We start from the raw sequence: 17,395 nt of genomic DNA, 5'->3' as shown, positions 1-17,395 counted from the left end.
TTGGTTCTTTGAAAAGACATAATTGACAAACTTTAAGTTAGACTAACCAAGAAAAAAAGAGAGGGGACTCAAAAAAATTATAAACAGAAGAGAAGACATCACAACTGATATCACAGAAATATGAAGGATCATAAGAGACTACAAAGAACAATTATACACCAACAAATTAGACAACCTGGAAGAAATAGGTAAATTGCCAGACACTCACAACCTACTGAGACCAAATGATAAAGAAACAGAAAATTTGAACAGACCAATAATGAGTGAGGAGATTGAATAAAGAACCTCCCAACAAAGAAAAGTCCAGGACCAGATCATTTCACTAGTGAATCCTACCAAACATTTGAAGAATTAATGAATTTTGAATTAATTTAAAGAATTAATGCATTTTTTCAAACTCTCCTCCAAAAAATGAAAAGGAGGGAACACTTCCAAACTCATGATACAATGTTAGTATTACCCTAATATCAAAGTCAGATAAGGACACTATATGAAAAAAACTACAGGCCAATATCCCTGACAAATGTAGACGTAAAAATTCTCAACAAAATACTAGCAAACCGAATTGAACAGCACAATAAAAAGATCATATTCCATGATCAAGTGGAATTCAAGGAATGGCTCAATATTTGCAAATTATTAAATGCAATACATCACATTAATAGAATGAAAGATAAAAATCATATGATCATCTCAATAGATGTGGAAAAAGCATTTGACAAAATTCAACATCCTTTCATAATAAAAACTCTCAATTTGAGTATAGAAGGAACATACCTCAACATAATAAAGGCCATATATGACAAGCCCACAGCTAACATCATACTCAATGGTGAAAGGTTGAAAGGGTTTTCTCTAAGGTCAGGAACAAGATATAGGCACCCTCCCTTAGTACTTCTATCCAGTATAGTACTGGAAGTCCTACCCAGACTAGTCAGGCAAGAAAAAGAAATAAAAAACATCCAAATCAGAAAGGAGGAAGTAAAATTTTCTCTGTTTGCAGATGACATGATCTTATACATAGAAAACTTTAAATTTTTTTCTAAGTGTTAAAACAGAAATTTATTAAAATCTATTTATATAGTGTTTTACATACAAAAAAAATATAGAGTCCTCAACATTCAGGCAATCAACTCTATTCTCAAAAGTGTTTTGTGAGAAGACAGATTTCTTTGCTTCCCCCCTAAAAAGATACTTCTGTTTATACTCCTAAAAATGATGCATTTATTACACCACTTCTCATAAGAACAGTCTGGCTGAGATCACAAAACTTCTGCAGAGTGAAGAGATATTCGGAGAGAATATTCTCCAGAATGCAATGCCTCATCACAGAGGTGTAGTGCAAGAGATAATAAAATAGTAGCTGCATCAGAGGAGTGTATGTACACGCAGCATGTGGGCCATGAGAAAAGCCTGAGGCCCAGCAGGGTGGCCCCTAGCCACAAAGCATGGCCAGCTGGGATGCATGGCCTCTAGGGCCTCTTCCTCCCTTTCATCTTCTGAGGTGGCCGTCACTCCTGGAGATTCAGGTTCCATAACAGCATTGGTCACTTTACTAGGTGCTTTGTCCAAGGCCCCTGCTGTAATTTCAAACAGAATTTTGTCAATTTCCATTTCTGCTGCTTTTTCCATTTCTTCTTGATCATCTATGCTTTTAAAAGTGTTCTCTAACATCTCTCCATGTTCCCATCCTTCTTCATCTCTTTGGACAATGCCTGCATTTATTAATCTATTTATTTTATCTGCATTCTATAATCTATTTATTTCAACTGGATTTATATAACCTTCACAAGACTCTGAATAGCCTTCATCACTTCTGTGCTCTTCTACGGGAACCAGCCTCTCACAAGACCACGAGCTGGTTCTTCATCCCTGTGAGCACAGAATTCAGGTGAGCTTTGGATGCATAAAGCTTGCCCACAGCCTTCCTTGACCTGATCTCCTCTTTGGCCAGAACTACACAGATATCCTTCTGGTCCTTCTTAGCAGCATCTTTCAGAGATAGTTTTAGTTTTTCTGCTTCTCTTTAATGTCCATATTTGCCTGTCAGTGACTCTCATTTCTTTTCTTAATCAATATGCAAAAATTGGTTGCATTTCTATATACTAACAACAAACTATCTGAAAAAGAAATAAAGAAAACAATCCCATTTAATAGCATCAAAAAGAATAAAAATACTTAGGAATAAACTTAACCAAAGAGGTGAAAGATCTGTATACTGAAAAGTATAAAACATGGATGTAAGATATTGAAGACACAAACAAATAAAAAGATATTCTATGTTCATGGACTGGAAGAATTAATATTGTTAAAATGTCCATACTACTGAAAGCAATCTACAGATTTAATGCAATCCCTACCAAGATTTTAATGACATTTTAAAAACAGAGATAGAAAAAGAAATCCTGAAATCTGTGTGGAACCACATGAGAGGCCCTGAATAACCAAAGTGATCTTGAGAAAGAAGAACAAAAGCAGGATGCACACTTACAGGTTTCAAACTATATTACAAGCCTATAGTAAATAAAACAGTATGGTACTGGCATTAAAAGCAGACACACAGACCAGTGGGACAGAATTGAGAACCCAAAAATAAGCTCATGTATTTATGTCAGCCAGTATTTGTCAAGGGAGCTAAGAATACTCAGAGGATAAGATAGTCTCTTCAATAATGAAACTACACCCCTACCTTACACTACTCACACAAATTAACTTGAAATGGATTAAGACTTAAATGTAATATCTGAAACTACAGAAGTCCTAGAAGAAAACATGGAGCTAAGCACTTTGACATTGGTCTTGATGATAATTTTCTTGGGTTTGACACCTAAAGCACAAGCAACAAAAGCAAAAATAAACAAGTGGGACTATATCAAACTAAAAAGCCTCTGCACAGCAAAAGAAATAATTACTAATATGAAAAGGCAACCTACAGAATGGGAGAAATATTTGCAAACCATATATCTGATAAGGGGTTAATATGCAAAATATAGTAGAAGTTCATGCAACTGGTTAGCAAAATAAACCCCAAACCAAAACTAAAACCCCAAATAACCCAATTAAATATAGTCAAAGGACCTGAATAGGCATTTTCCCAAAGAAGATATACAAATGGCCAACAGGTACATGGAAAGGTGCTCAACATCATTAATCATCAGGGAAATGCAAATCAAATCCAGTGAGATATCACCTCACACCTGTTAGAATGGCTATCATCAAAAAGACAAGAGATAACAAGTATTGGCAAGGATGTGGATGAAAGGGATCCCCTGTGCACTATTGGTGGGAGTGTAAACTGGTGCAGTATGGGAGAGTACAAAGTTTCCTCAAAAAATTAAAAATAGAACTATCATATGATCCAGAAATTCCACTTTCGGGTACATGTCCAAAGGAAATGAAATCACTATCTCAAAGAGATATCTATACTCCATGTTCAAAGCAGTGTTATTCACAATAGCCAAGGTATGGAAGCAACATAAGTGTCTGTCAGTGGATGAATGGGGGAAAAAATGTAATATAGATAGACAGATAGATAGATACAGATATATATAATGGAATATTATTCAGCCATAAAAAAGAAGGAAATCATGCCATTTGCAACAACATGGATGAAAATTGATGGTATTATGCTCAGTGAAATAAGTCAGGAAAAGATAAATACTATATGAGCTCACTTATACGTAGAGTCTTAAAAAAAAACAAACTCATAAAAACAGAGATTGGTGGTTGGCAGGGATTGAGGGAGGTGGGATGGGATGGATGAAGGTGGTCAAAGGATACAAACTTCCAGTTTTGAAATGAATGATTTCTGAGGATCTAATGTACAGCAGGATGACAAAACAGTACTGTATTGTATACCTGAAAGTTTCTAAGAGTCAATCTTTAAAGTGTCACACACACACACACACACACACACACACACACACACACAAGGTAACTGTGTGAGGTGATGGATGTGTTAACCAACCTGATTGGTATAATCATTTTGAAATATACACATATATCAAATCAAATCATCACAAATGTACACCTTAAACTTACACATTATATGTCAGTTATATCACAATAAAAATGGTAAAAAAATTCAAGCAAATATGAACAAGGAAAAAAAGAAAACAATAATAATAAGGCAAGAAAGCTGGAGATATGTTCCATGTAAGTCTGTAAGTCTTCCAGGACAAAGGGACAGAAGCCAGAGAACTTCCCCTTCCTTTCCCCCGCTGTGACACAAATAAAATATTATAATTTATCTCCTCTAGGAGACCAGAGAATTGCTGTCTCCAGCAGAAACTGGATTCCTCACTAATCTCTGAGACTGTACATTTTTGTAACAATTCTGAACAAATCACTGAATTAATTTCCTTACAAGAAAACTAAATTACTAATATTACCAAAATGTTCTTCCTCACTGGAAAATTCCCCTGATTCTAGTGTTTGGGTTTATATGACTCCATCTGGAGTTGGTTTTAGGAGACATGATTTTTTTTAAAAAGGAAATATTCAGTACTAAAGTTGGTCTAAGTGTTCTACTCCCTGTAGGCCAATATAAGCATTATTTTTTTGTTCTTGAGTTCTCCCTCTTGTAGTTTTTTCACGCTCTGCTTTTATAGTGCTACTTTCCATATAACATTTTTCATCTTTAAAAAAGTTTACAGACTTTTCAAGATAAATACTGTGCCCCCCTCCCCACAAATACAAACCCTGGGACTCAGATGGATCATTTGGGGTTAACTCCTCAGCACCATACGGAAAGCCAAAATTTTACAAACAGCCTCTGGCTTTACAGTCTTATCTGAGCACATTACAGGAAATCGAGCTTGCAGATACTTAAAGCATCTCATGCCCCCACACCCCCATCCCTGTCTTTGTCTACTGGGGCTGCTGTAACAAAATACCACAGACTGTGTGACTTAAACAACAGGAGTTTATTTTCTCAGAGTTTTGGAGACAGGGTAGTCGAAAATCAAGGTTCCGGTTCCTGCTGAGAGCTCTCTCCTGGCTTGTAGATGGCTGCCTTCGTGCTGTGTTCTCACATGGAGAAGAGAGAAAGAGAATGAGCTCTCTGGTATAGCTTCTTATTAGGACACTAATCCTCTTGGATGGATCAGGGCTCCATCCACCTTTATGACCTGACTTAACCTTAATTACTTCCTTATTCCAATTATAGGCACACTGGGGATTACGCCTTCAACATATGACTTTGGGGGGACACGATTCTGTCTGTAGCATCCCCCCAAAACATTATAAAGTTAAAATGGACAAAACCCCACAACAGATGTCCATTTCTTTAAGTCAATTACCCAGTGGCATAAATTCACTATGGAAAAGAATTAGCAAGTTATATCATCCACCACTACTCCTTCTGCCACTCAGTAGGTTGAAAACAATTTCTCTTGTGTTTCAAAGCACTTTAGGAGAATTCTTTTGCTATGTCGAGTCTAACTCTACAACCTTGGCACCTGACACTGCAGAGTGGCGGTGCCTGCTGTGGTTACAGGCAGTGCCACTGAATGCCTGCAAACTCCCCATCTTCTATAATCCTCCTGTCTGCAAGGGCAGAAGCCTCCAGGGAGCTGAGAAAATCTGAACCCCTGAGATGTGATTGGATGATGAGACAGTCTGGCTGTCTTTCACTCCTTCTTCCAGGCTAAAGGGAACTGCCTGTTGGGGCTTTTCCTTTGGTGTCTTGAATGGGGCTGCTCACAGAACCAACACTGTCATCAGTCCTCTTTCACTGTAATTCTGTGGACCTTCTTCTCCCCCGCATTGGGGGATATAAACATATGATCAGGATATGGTAGTTAGAATGTGTTGGGTCACTACTAGACCTTTCTCTGAAAAGTGCACACTATGAAGGAGCAGAAAGCATGAAGAAATATGAGAACTTATAATGGAAAGATGCTTTCATTCTTCTTCTTACTGCTTCTATACAAACACACACATACACACTCAACAGTTTCTATCTCCACCATCAAATTAGTCTCATATCTTTCCTTCTTTCTTCCTTTCCTCCCCCTTCTCTTCTCTCCCTCTTTCTTGCCCTCCTTCCCTCTCTCTCTTTCCTTCCTTTCTTATTTCCTTCTTTCCTCCCTCCTTTCCTTCCTCCTTTCCTCCTTTCCTTCCTTCCATGGCCTCAGACCAATCACCAAGTTCTTGCTCTACATGATATAATCTACTTGCTTTGCATAATTTTTACTAAAATTACACCCATACAAAAATAGTTGATGCCAAGTGTTGAGCCAAGAATTAAAAGGCAGTCAGTTAAAGAAGCACCTTAAGTGGACATTCCCCGAATTCAATGTTTTCTTTCTTTTTAAAACCACTCATTACTTTTATTTTTTGATATCTTTATTGGAGTATAATTGCTTTACAATGATGTGTTAGTTTCTGCTGTACAACAAAATGAACCAGCTATATATATACATATATCCCCATATCCCCTCCCTCTGGAGCCTCCCTCCTACCCTCCCTATCCCACCCCTTCTAGGTCATCACAAACCATCAAGCTGATCTCCCTGTGCTATGCAGCAGCTTCCCACTAGCCATCCATTTTACATTTAGTAGTGTATATATGTCAGTGCTATTCTCTCACTTCATCCCAGCTTCCCCTTCCCCCCCATGACCTCAAGTCCGTTTTCTACATCTGCGTCTTTATTCCTGCCCTGTCACTAGGTCCATCAGTACCGTTTTTTTAGATTCCATATATGTGAATTAGCATCCGGTATTTGTTTTTCTCTTTCTGACTTACTTCACTCTGTATGACAGACTCTAAGTCCATCCACCTCATTACAAATAACAATTTCGTTGCCTTTTATGGCTGAGTAATATTCCATTGTATATATATGCCACATCTTCTTTATCCATTTGCCTGTTGATGGACATTTAGGTTGCTTCCATGTCCTGGCTATTTTAAATAGCGCTACAATGAACATTGTGGTACATGTATATTTTTGAGTTATGGTTTTCTCAGGGTATATGTCTAGTAGTGGGATTTCTGGGTCATATGGTAATTCTATTTTTAGTTTTTAAAGGAACCTCCATACTGTTCTCCATAGTGGCTGTATCAATTTACATAGTGGCTGTATCAATTTACATTCCCTCCAACAGTGCAGGAGGGTTCCCTTTTTTCCACACCGTCTCCAGCATTTATTGTTTGTAGAGTTTTTCATGATGGCCATTCTGACTGGTGTGAGGTGATACCTCACTGTGGTTTTGATTTCCATTTCTCTAATGATTAGTGATGTTGAGCATCTTTTCATGTGTTTGTTGGCCATCTGTATGTCTACTTTGGAGAAGTGTCTATTTAGGTCTTCTGCCCATTTTTGGATTGGGTTGTTTGTTTTTGTGATATTGAGCTGCATGAGCTGCTTGTAAATTTTGGAGACTAATCCTTTTCAGGATTATTTTCTCTCATTCTGAGGGTTGTCTTTTCATCTTGTTTGGATTGGAAGAACCAACATTGTGAAAATGACTATAGTACCCAAAGCAATCTACAGATTCAATGCAATCCCTATCAAATTACTAATTGCATTTTTCACAGAACTAGAGCAAAAAATTTTATAATTTGTATGGAAACACAAAAGACCCTGAATAGCCAAAGCAATCTTGAGAAAGAAAAACAGAGCTGTAGGAATCAGGCTTCCGGACTTCAGACTATACTACAAAGCTACAGTAATTAAGACAGTATGGTACTGGCACAAAAACAGAAATATAGATCAATGGAACAGGATAGAAAGCCCAGAGATAAACCCATGCACATATGATCACCTTATCTTTGACAACAGAGGCAAGAATATACAATGGAGAAAAGATAGCCTCTTCAATAAGTGGTGCTGGTAAAAATGGACAGCAACATGTAAAAGAATGAAATTAGAACACTCCCTAACATCACACACAAAAATAAACTCAAAATGGATCAAAGACCTAAATGTAAGGCCAGACACTATCAAACTCTTAGAGGAAAACATAGGCAGAACACTCTATGACATAAATCACAGCAAGATCCTTTTTTACCCACCTCCTAGAGAAATGGAAATAAAAACAAAAATAAACAAATGGGACCTAATGAAACTTAAAAGCTTTTGCACAGCAAAGGAAGCCACACATTACTTTTAAATTGAGTCTAGTGCCTGCATGTGGTTTAATGGGCTCTGAATCTTTCAGCCTGGGTGGAATTCAGCTCCACCACTTCTAACTCTATGATCCTGAACAAAAGGCTATTAGTTCTTCACCTCTGAAAATGGTGATAATAATGCTATCTCATTAAACTATTGTGAGGATAATATTAATCAACACATATAAAGCAGTTATAAAAGGACCTGACATCTCTCAAGTGTTTAACAAATATTATATATTATCATTAAATTAGTCTTAAGGTTTTATTGAATACCTATTATGTGCCTAGAACTTTGCTAGGCAGGTGAGGTGTGGGAAAAATCTAATTATTGTTGAATGACCTTTCTTACTGAATTGATTGACCAGGTAGATGTTTCAGAGCCCTATGAACAAGGCCTTGCAGGGCACCCATTGTGCATCCCAACCGTGAGGCATGTGACACCAGAGTTTGAGATGCCATTGTCATGACTAGTAGCTGTCATCTTGAGCATCTGTGATTCCTTCCGATTACATTTGATTCCTTATGAAAACCTTAGAGACCACTGTGCAATAATCTTCCTCATGAAGCAACACTGAGATGTACTTATAAAGAATACTGGACTTGAATATATCCACACCTTCCCATCATTTTCAAGGACAGCCTTGATTCCTTCCATCTTTTCAACTGATGGCCAGGGGGAAGATCACTTCACCCAGCCTGCTCAAAGTGTACCCCTTGTGCACTGGTCTAGGGAAGTGGGAAAGCAATAAATGCCTGTTGAATGAAACCATTAGGCTCCCAGGGCAACTGAGGTAACACATTTTCAAACACACCAGGAAATTTCTTCTCTGTCCCATCACTCCCCCAGGTAGATGGCTCACATGCTTGCTGCCTTCTCTGGTAGAAATCCTCTTGCATTCCCTCACTGACTGCCTCAATACACAGCAAGAAGTGCAGTCCAGGCAGCATCCAGGCCCAACCTTGATTCTGCTCAGAAACAGTCCCACCAGCACACCTGTTACCTCCTCACTGGAATCAGCTCATCAGAACGACTGCTTGCCAATAGGCCATTGGTCTCTCAAGGGTTTGGAAAAATGAATAGTAGCTTCTTCTTCTTCTTTTTGATTTAAAATTAAATTCTCCACTTTTTAATTATTTTTATGATTACAAACCAGTTACTTTATATTATTACCTTGTGTTTTTATAATTTTTTTGAATGAAAGATTCTTTAAATTCTATAATTCTTCACAATTTTCAAAAGTTTCCCATCGATTTCATATAATCCCATAACAACCCTTTTTTTGCCCCTACCCCTATAGTTCCTCCCCGCTTCCCTCCCCTCTGGTAATCACTAGTTTGTTCTCTCTATCTGTGAGGTAGCTTCTTTTTTTGTTTTATTCACTAGTTTGTTGTGTTTTTTAGATTCCACGTATAAGTGATGTCATACAGTATTTGTCTTTCTCTGTATGACTCGGTAGCTTCTTGTTTCAAAAATATTGGGGACTCTTGGTCAGAGAATCATGTTGAAACATGTTTTGACAGAGCCTCTGTATGCAATTACCCTTCCTTCCCACTGAAACAAGCATTCCTCACATATGCTGAGTTCTGAAGATTCACAGAGCACTTCAATATCAGTTATTTCATCTTCACCACCACCATGTGTCTTAAGTAAGATATATACATCAATAATAATGATAATAATAATATTAATAATAAAAACTTTTATTGAGAGCTTCCTCGGTGCCAGTTACTGCACCAAATGCTTTATATGGATTAGCTCAGTTGTCATAACAACAGCTCTGATTATGCCTGTCAAAAGATGAGGAAACCAAAGCTCAGAGAAAGTAAGTGACTTGTCCATTTTACAGACCCAGAGCCAGGCTCCCCAAGGCCCTTTCTAAGGCACCATGCTGCTTCTCAGCGTCTCCAAGTCACCCATGGGGTCTGAGACCACTTTGGTACCACTTTGGGAGTTCACTGGCCCAGCCCAGAAGAAGTCAGTCACAGTGGTCCATCAGTTGTGCCTGCAGGCCATGGTTTGTGCACACACACAAAGATATCTCATAACCAAAGCAAAGGGCATGATCCCAGTTGGAAATGACTAAGGGATCTTTTGCCTCTGAGGCAAGAGCTCAAATCTACAACTAGTAGTGCCAGTTACACTGGCGTGCTGTCTACATAATGCAAACCATGGTATTTGGCAATGGCTCTTAAACTTGGCACAGTCCACACTCCTCCTGGACCCAAGAGATAACATAACCAAATGTTTTCTGGGGTTGTAAGAAATGAGAGTTTTGCAGGTAGGAAGAAATACAAACATCATCCCTATGAGAGCTTGCTCCATCCAATCCCAAGGGCAAAATGGCTCACTCTCTGCTGGCCCTTCGAAAGGTTAAATGTGAGCAAGGGCCCAGGTAAATAGTCACAATGCAAACAAAGTCGTGTAAATAAATGCATCTCTGATCGACGCAGGCTGGTGATGCCAAATATACCATCTGCACCATTTCTCATGATGAGATTAATTTTTTTTCCCTGCATGTCCCAAGCAGTGAGAAGATGACCATCCTAATGCAGACCAAGGCATACCTCATTTGACACTCTTGGAAATTTTTTTAAAATTTCAGATCCACAGAGAATCAGTAGCATTTGTGTTTTTCTAGGTAAGGTTGAAGTTGGAAGAAAGAAATCTCACTGGAAAGTAAAAGGGCAAATGTCCAGGGCCTGAGAAGGTACTTGCCATGTACTGTGATTTTTAGAGGGTCTAGTTACATCTGCAATCTAAGGTTCCTCACCTTGCCCACTCACTCATTCACTTGACAAAAGCATTATTTGCATCTAATTATGTTTAGAGCAGTGTTAGGCATTATGGATACAAAGGTAAGTAAAATATGGTGCTTGCCTTAGAGGGACATTCCTTGTGCTATGAGAATTTGCTTGGCACGATTTATGGATAACTTCTTGAAAAATAAAAATTAAGAGCCTGTACTCAGAATCACATGTGGAGCTTCTTGTATACACAAATGACCAGGTTTTACCCTTCCAATTACTAATCTATCTAAGGTAGGACTTGGGCATCTGTTTTATTTACAAAAATGAAACAAAAATGAAACTTTTAGGTCAAAAGACAGCAAACATTTTCTGCAAAGAACCAAATAGTAAAATTTTCAGTCTTGTGGGTCATATAGTTGCAACTCTTCACCCCTGCCATTGCAGCCTGGAAGCAGCTATAGACAATTTGAGAATACAAGGGCATGGCTGTGTTTCAGTAGAACTTTATTATTACAAACACAGGCAGCATGCTGGATTTAGCCTGTGGGCTATAGTTTTCCACCTCCCGTTCTAGATGATTCTCATGGGCAATAGCCTTAAGATCTGCTTGTCTAGAAAATATTGTGACTTTGGAAGGTGTATAACAGGCACTGCCATAGATATGAAATGGAGTAATGCTGCTTTTCCCATCTACATCACAGTACAGAAAACTATATTTTTAGCATTCCTTCGATGCAGTCTTTGTAGGCTTACATTGAATCTGATCAGACACTTTTCAGAGATCTATACTTAAGTGCCATTCTCGCTGGAGGTAGGGAGTTTTACTAGATACACAGTTTAAACCAAGAAATCAATCTACTTACATTCTAAGTTTTTCTAAGGTCAGAAAAAAATTAGATATTTTTGTAATTATTAGATGTATCACTGCATCTTATGGTCTGGAATAGGAAAAAATATATATCCCCTGGAAGAAAGTTCTTAAATTTAAAGAATAGGTCTAAGCTCTTAATTTATACATTTTTATATTTGATAGACAAGGAAAACAAACAAACTTTTGAATATAAACTCTTTGATGTTCTTTCAGTTCTAAGATCTTGAAATACTCTTAGTGTTTATTAAAGGGCAAATTCACTTCAACAAATATTTATGAAATTACAGCTTTGGAGTTAGTATTCCAACTCTTGCATAATACACAATTTTGTGGGAGAAACAACAACAAAAATACCTACAGTGTGAATGATAGTTGCTATAGTAGGGGGATCACAGCTATAGGGGTGAATATTTCTTCTTGACTGGGAATACGGTGGAGGATGTGGAAGGAGGAGAGAGCACCGGGGGGGTTCAGGAAAGCCATAGAGATGAAGAGGCATTTGAGTTGGGCACTGAAGGATAAGTAGGAGCTCTCCATGCAGGCAAAGGGCAAAGGAGGGAGTGTTCTTCGAGCAAGGACACAGTGAAAGGAAAAGCACTTCTGTTTAAGGAGTGAGGTCTAGGCTGCTCTGACTTGAGTCCAAGGTGTCTGGAGATGATGGATGAAAAGGAAAAAGCACGGCCTGGGGGGTGGTCTGGGGTCAGAGAGTGAAGGCACGGTTGATAATGCTAAAGTTTTGGGATTTCTTTTAATAGGCCAGGGGAAACCATTTGTTACATTTTGAAGCAAGGAACTGTCCTAATCTTAGTTGAGTTTTAGAAAGGTTATACTGGGCTAAGAGCAGGGTGGGCCTTGAGCCTGTCAAAATGTTCATCATTTGCCCCCAAAACAGGGGTGGTGGAAACTTTCCCCAGGAAGTTAAACAAATTCCCCAAATGCCAGGATCCTAGGGAAATGTATCCAGGGAGCAGGCCCTTATCCCCCCACTCGCTCTAGGAGAGGGCAGGGTACCCACTTGGGCCCAGGGCTCAGCTCTGTTGCCTACCTCACTGATAGCCACCCATGGAGAAAAATGTTACAAAGCAAGGAAAACAAGTAAACCAACCAAAAATAAAACACCTCTTCAGTACTCTGAGAAAGAGACTTTTTAAACACAAGACTCTTTCCTGTTAGAAAGACAGAAGCTGTGGTCCTTGTTCTCTCTACATTCAAGCCCACTCACCACCACAAATGTAGGCAGTTTTTGGATAAAAATGCATTCGCCACCAATGCTTCTGTCAGGCACAGGCTTCCCTGTTTTTCAACCTTTATGTTTTTAACACCCTCATTAACATAACATGCCCTTAGCTGTAGGTATGATGCAAACACTCCACTGTCCAGCGGTGTTTAAATAAACAGTGGTGGTGTTTAAACGCCACTTAAATAAATACTTTTGTTCTCTTGACTATCTATCCTGCCCGTGTTTAGCCCCGGAGTCAGAAGCCAATGGCTCCCCATTTCCCTTCTGCATGCAGCACCTTTAGCTCCTTCAGCGGGCAGCTGCCCCCGACTTTTCCGAGGGCCTCCAACACTCTCTGTATGTCCCTCACTCTCCATCTCAGAGGAGTCGTGGGACTCAAAGAGGCTGCCAAAGCAGGGACCCCTCTGCTGAGAAGGAGGGCCAGGTGAGCAAAGTTCTGAGTGGAAACCTGCACAACCCTGGCAGGCAGGCATTTAATTAGGGCTTTTAAAGAGATTCTTCCAATGAGCATTTATCGACCATTTGCTGTGCCTATTACAAAATCCTAGTAAGGCCAGCAGCAATAAGAATCTGCTCTGCAGTGTCTACTGCTTTATCACTGAAGCCAAGAGGTTTTTCTAAAAACATGCAAAGGGAAGAATAAAATCCTTCCAGGCCACATTTAGCACCAGGGTCAGCAGTGTGGTCTCAGCAGAGGAAAAACAACGGGTCCTGGGCCAGAGAGCAAGCCGCTGGGCTAAGGAGAGACAAAACCCACAGAAGTATGTGCTCACTTGACTTTATTTCTGGTCATAAAACAGCTGATCACTTTACTAGGATAAAACAGCAAGGTTTTTTCTATTCTGCTTTCACAATCATCTTTCTTCCCTGTTTCTAAAATTGATTTCACTCCCATTTAGCTATGAGCCAAACAGAGCCCTCAGTCCACTGTCTCCCAGTTCATTTTCCATCATGTCATTTTATTTCAGCTTTAGAACCCAAATCCTTGTTTACATGTAAATAACTCAGTGTGATTTACACTTATTTAAAAACAAATAAGAAGAGACCACTAATCATCAATTGTTTTACCCTTGATCATTTTTCGTTATTAAAACATCATTTTTAGCTCTTTTTCTCTCAAGGACTGGGTTTGGATCATTGAGCTTTGAAGAAAGATTGAAAACTTTTTGGATATAAATTGAGGGGAAAGCTCTGAAATGTTAAGTACTAAGTTGTCGTCCACTATTGCCCTTATCTTTAATAATGGAAACACAGTTTAGTGGCACCATGCAGAAGAGCATCCTTATATTTTTCAATTGCAAGTGTCCAATTATGCACAAGGGTCAAGGCAAAATTGATCTGAAGGAGCTCAATTTTAAAATCATTAAAAAAAAAATCAGGACAAAGGATGCCGTAGTATTAAGCTAAAATGTCTAAAAACGAAAAGTATTATGCATGCCGCATGGCGGAAGATCAGATTTTTGTTAATGCAAGTTTAAAATGCTGATTAATCCTCTCGAGAGTCAGTTTCCCAAAGCACTGGACTGTATTCAAGTCTTTTTCAAAACGGCGCATCACTTCCATTATTCTGAATATTAATTGAACAACATTATAACTAAGGATACAAAGCAAGATTTAAAACATGATTACAGCTGTCAGTGCTTACATCTAAATATGTCATTGGAAATTCAAGCTTAGAAGGAAAAAATGGTGTAAATCGGTCTTAGAACAGTGAAGCTCTCTCTTAGCTTTTTCAAAAATGAATTTGCTGTTTAGGACTCGAGAAAGCTTCACCTGTGACTTGGTCTTAATATATTTATCTGGGCAATTCTCAATCAGAAATCAAAGTTATGTTTTGACTTGAAATTTGGGACAATGTCAAGGACATTTTCTTTGGGGGAGAAGGAAAGGAAGAGCCAAAGAATATTATTAGTTCATAGAATTTTCCCATTTCCTTATTTTATATTTCTGTTTCAGTCTCTTGTCTATACTCAAAAATCAAAGAATTAACCAAATTTAAGCCAATAAGATATTACTATGGTTTCAAAACAACTCATTAAGCTCAGAGTCAAGCAACGGCAAGTAACTAATGATTGATTTTCACAATAATCAATTGTCAATTTCAACTTCTTTTATCTCCCTAATCCAGTTTGGGGATAGCTAAAATCCCCATTTCCCCACCAGAAGCAGTGTAAAATATTGACTTCTATTACAACCTTGGGGAATTTTAGTTTAGTTTAGTTTTGTTTCCTTAAATGGTTGCTGTGTATTCGAGTGATAGCTCTTTGTTCAAAAGGATGCAAAAGCCACTCTCACATCTAATTCTAGTGAGATAAATGGCATTATGAAGGGAATATTAAAAATTTACAGCCCTTTTTACTAAGTTTATTTGTCAGCCAAACATGCTGAATATTGCATAGCACACACACAAAAGCATGCCATCCTGACGATGAAAAAGATATGAGCAAATAATGATGCAGTGAGAACAAGTCTGATGGAGTTTGCATATCTCCGTTGCTATTTGGCATGTCATTTAATTGCATTGCGCCAAACCAGCAGAATCACACAATATGTTAGTGTAAAGGGTCCACAGTTTAAGCGGAAAATCTAGAAGTGTTAACTATACACTGTCTAATTATACAACCCTACTGTACCGGAATGTGATTTCAGAAACCATTTCTGACATATGGGAAAAGGGTAGAACAGCTGGTCATTAAGGTTTTCTCAAGACTATTTAGCAACACACTTGAATGTAATTAAAGTGAGACACTAAATACTGCACTTGTGGTACAATGTATTTTTAATTTTTATGGCACGTGGTAAAAGTAAATAAATGCAAAGCATTCAAGTTTCTCCATTCGGCATCCACCTTGTCAGAGATGCAGTGACTGTTTGGCTGATTGCAAGCCAGGTCCTGGTGTAAGTCACAGACATCCATTTGGGATGTTTAAGGCTGCCTTAAAGGGACTGAATTCGGCAATATTCAGAGGGATGTCTAATTGGAATCCCCGACAATTCATGAGATGAATTCGTTCATTTATTTATTCATTCATTCAGTCATCAAACGCGACCTGGAATAATTTTAGATGATAAAGACACTAGCCCTGCCCCGAGTTGCCCACAGCTTATGATACTTAAAATACAGAGTGATGCAAGGTGATTAAAGGGTACTATGGAGTCCCAGGAAGGGGCATCTGGCCCAAACTGGTGATGTCCAGCAAAGCCCCCTAAATTGGAATCATCTTAGGTAAGTAGAAAATGAGAGAGGGATAAGACGTACAGCAGGACCATCTAAGCAGAGGGAGCAGATTACGCAAAGGCTTGGAAATGAGAATATTGTATAATAAGAATATAATCTTTACATTTATCGAACACTTACAACATCCTGGCACTAGGCTAAGTCCTTCACACATATTATCTCATTTAATCCTCACAGAAGCACTGTGTGCTAAGTACTGTGATCTATACTTTACAGATGAGAAAACTAACAGAATAGTCCATGGCAAAGCAGTTTGTGGGTGACTGAACCAGGATTCAAACCCAGGTTTGCCTGAGTCCCAAATCAAACTTTTCTCCATATTGCCTTCCCCCAACTGACAGAAAAACAGCATGTCTATTTAGTTTTTAAAGAACTTAGTGTATAAACACATTAGTCCTTATTAAAGCCCTATGATTAAGAGAAAGGAAAAGACAAGCTACAGAGTGGGAGAAAATATTTGCAAATCACATGTCTAATAAAGGACTTATATCCAGAATACATAAAGAACACTCAAAACTCAACAGTGAGAAAATAAATCACCCAATTAAGTAGCTGAGCAAAAGATTTGACAGACACTTCTACAAAGAAAAAATATAATGCTAATTAAGCACATGAAAAAATGCTTACCATCATTAGCCATTAGGGAAATGCAAATTAAAACTACAAAAAAATACCATTACATTCCTAGTAGAATGGCTAAAATAATAAAAAATCATGACAATATCAAGTGCTATCAAAGATGTGGAGCAACTGGAACTCCTAGACATTGCTGATGGGAGTGCAAGATTGTAAACCCACTCTGGAAACTTTTGACAGTTTCTTATAAAGTTAAACGTACACTTACCATATGATCCAGCAAATCCACTTCTAGGTATTTATCTTAGAGAAATGAAAACCTCTGTGAATATTTAGAGCAGGATTATTCATAATCTTTGAAAACTAGAAACAATACAAATGTCCTTCAAGAAATGAATTGGCAAACTGTGTCACCTCTATGCAATGGAATGCTGCTCGGCCGTGCAAAGGAATGAATTCGTATACACGACCAACATGGATGAATGGCAAAGGCATTAAGTTGAAGAAAGGAGACAGTCTTAAAAGGGTACACACTCTATGACATTCTGAAAAAGGAAATCTTATAGGAACAGTTGCCATGGGTTAAGAGTTGGGGGATAGTTTGAC

General features: G+C 38.4%; 1 pseudogene; it reads right to left on the bottom strand.

The window, feature by feature from the left end:
• Window positions 1-1,368: 1,368 nt before the first annotated feature.
• Window positions 1,369-17,395, bottom strand: part of LOC112403436 (charged multivesicular body protein 3 pseudogene) — a 46,809-nt pseudogene continuing 30,782 nt past the window's right edge.

This window comes from Neophocaena asiaeorientalis, unplaced genomic scaffold (genome assembly GCF_003031525.2).
Source record: "Neophocaena asiaeorientalis asiaeorientalis breed wild unplaced genomic scaffold, Neophocaena_asiaeorientalis_V1.1 scaffold67, whole genome shotgun sequence".
Classification (NCBI taxonomy): Eukaryota; Metazoa; Chordata; class Mammalia; order Artiodactyla; family Phocoenidae; genus Neophocaena; species Neophocaena asiaeorientalis.
This window is presented reverse-complemented; position numbering and strand designations above follow the sequence as displayed.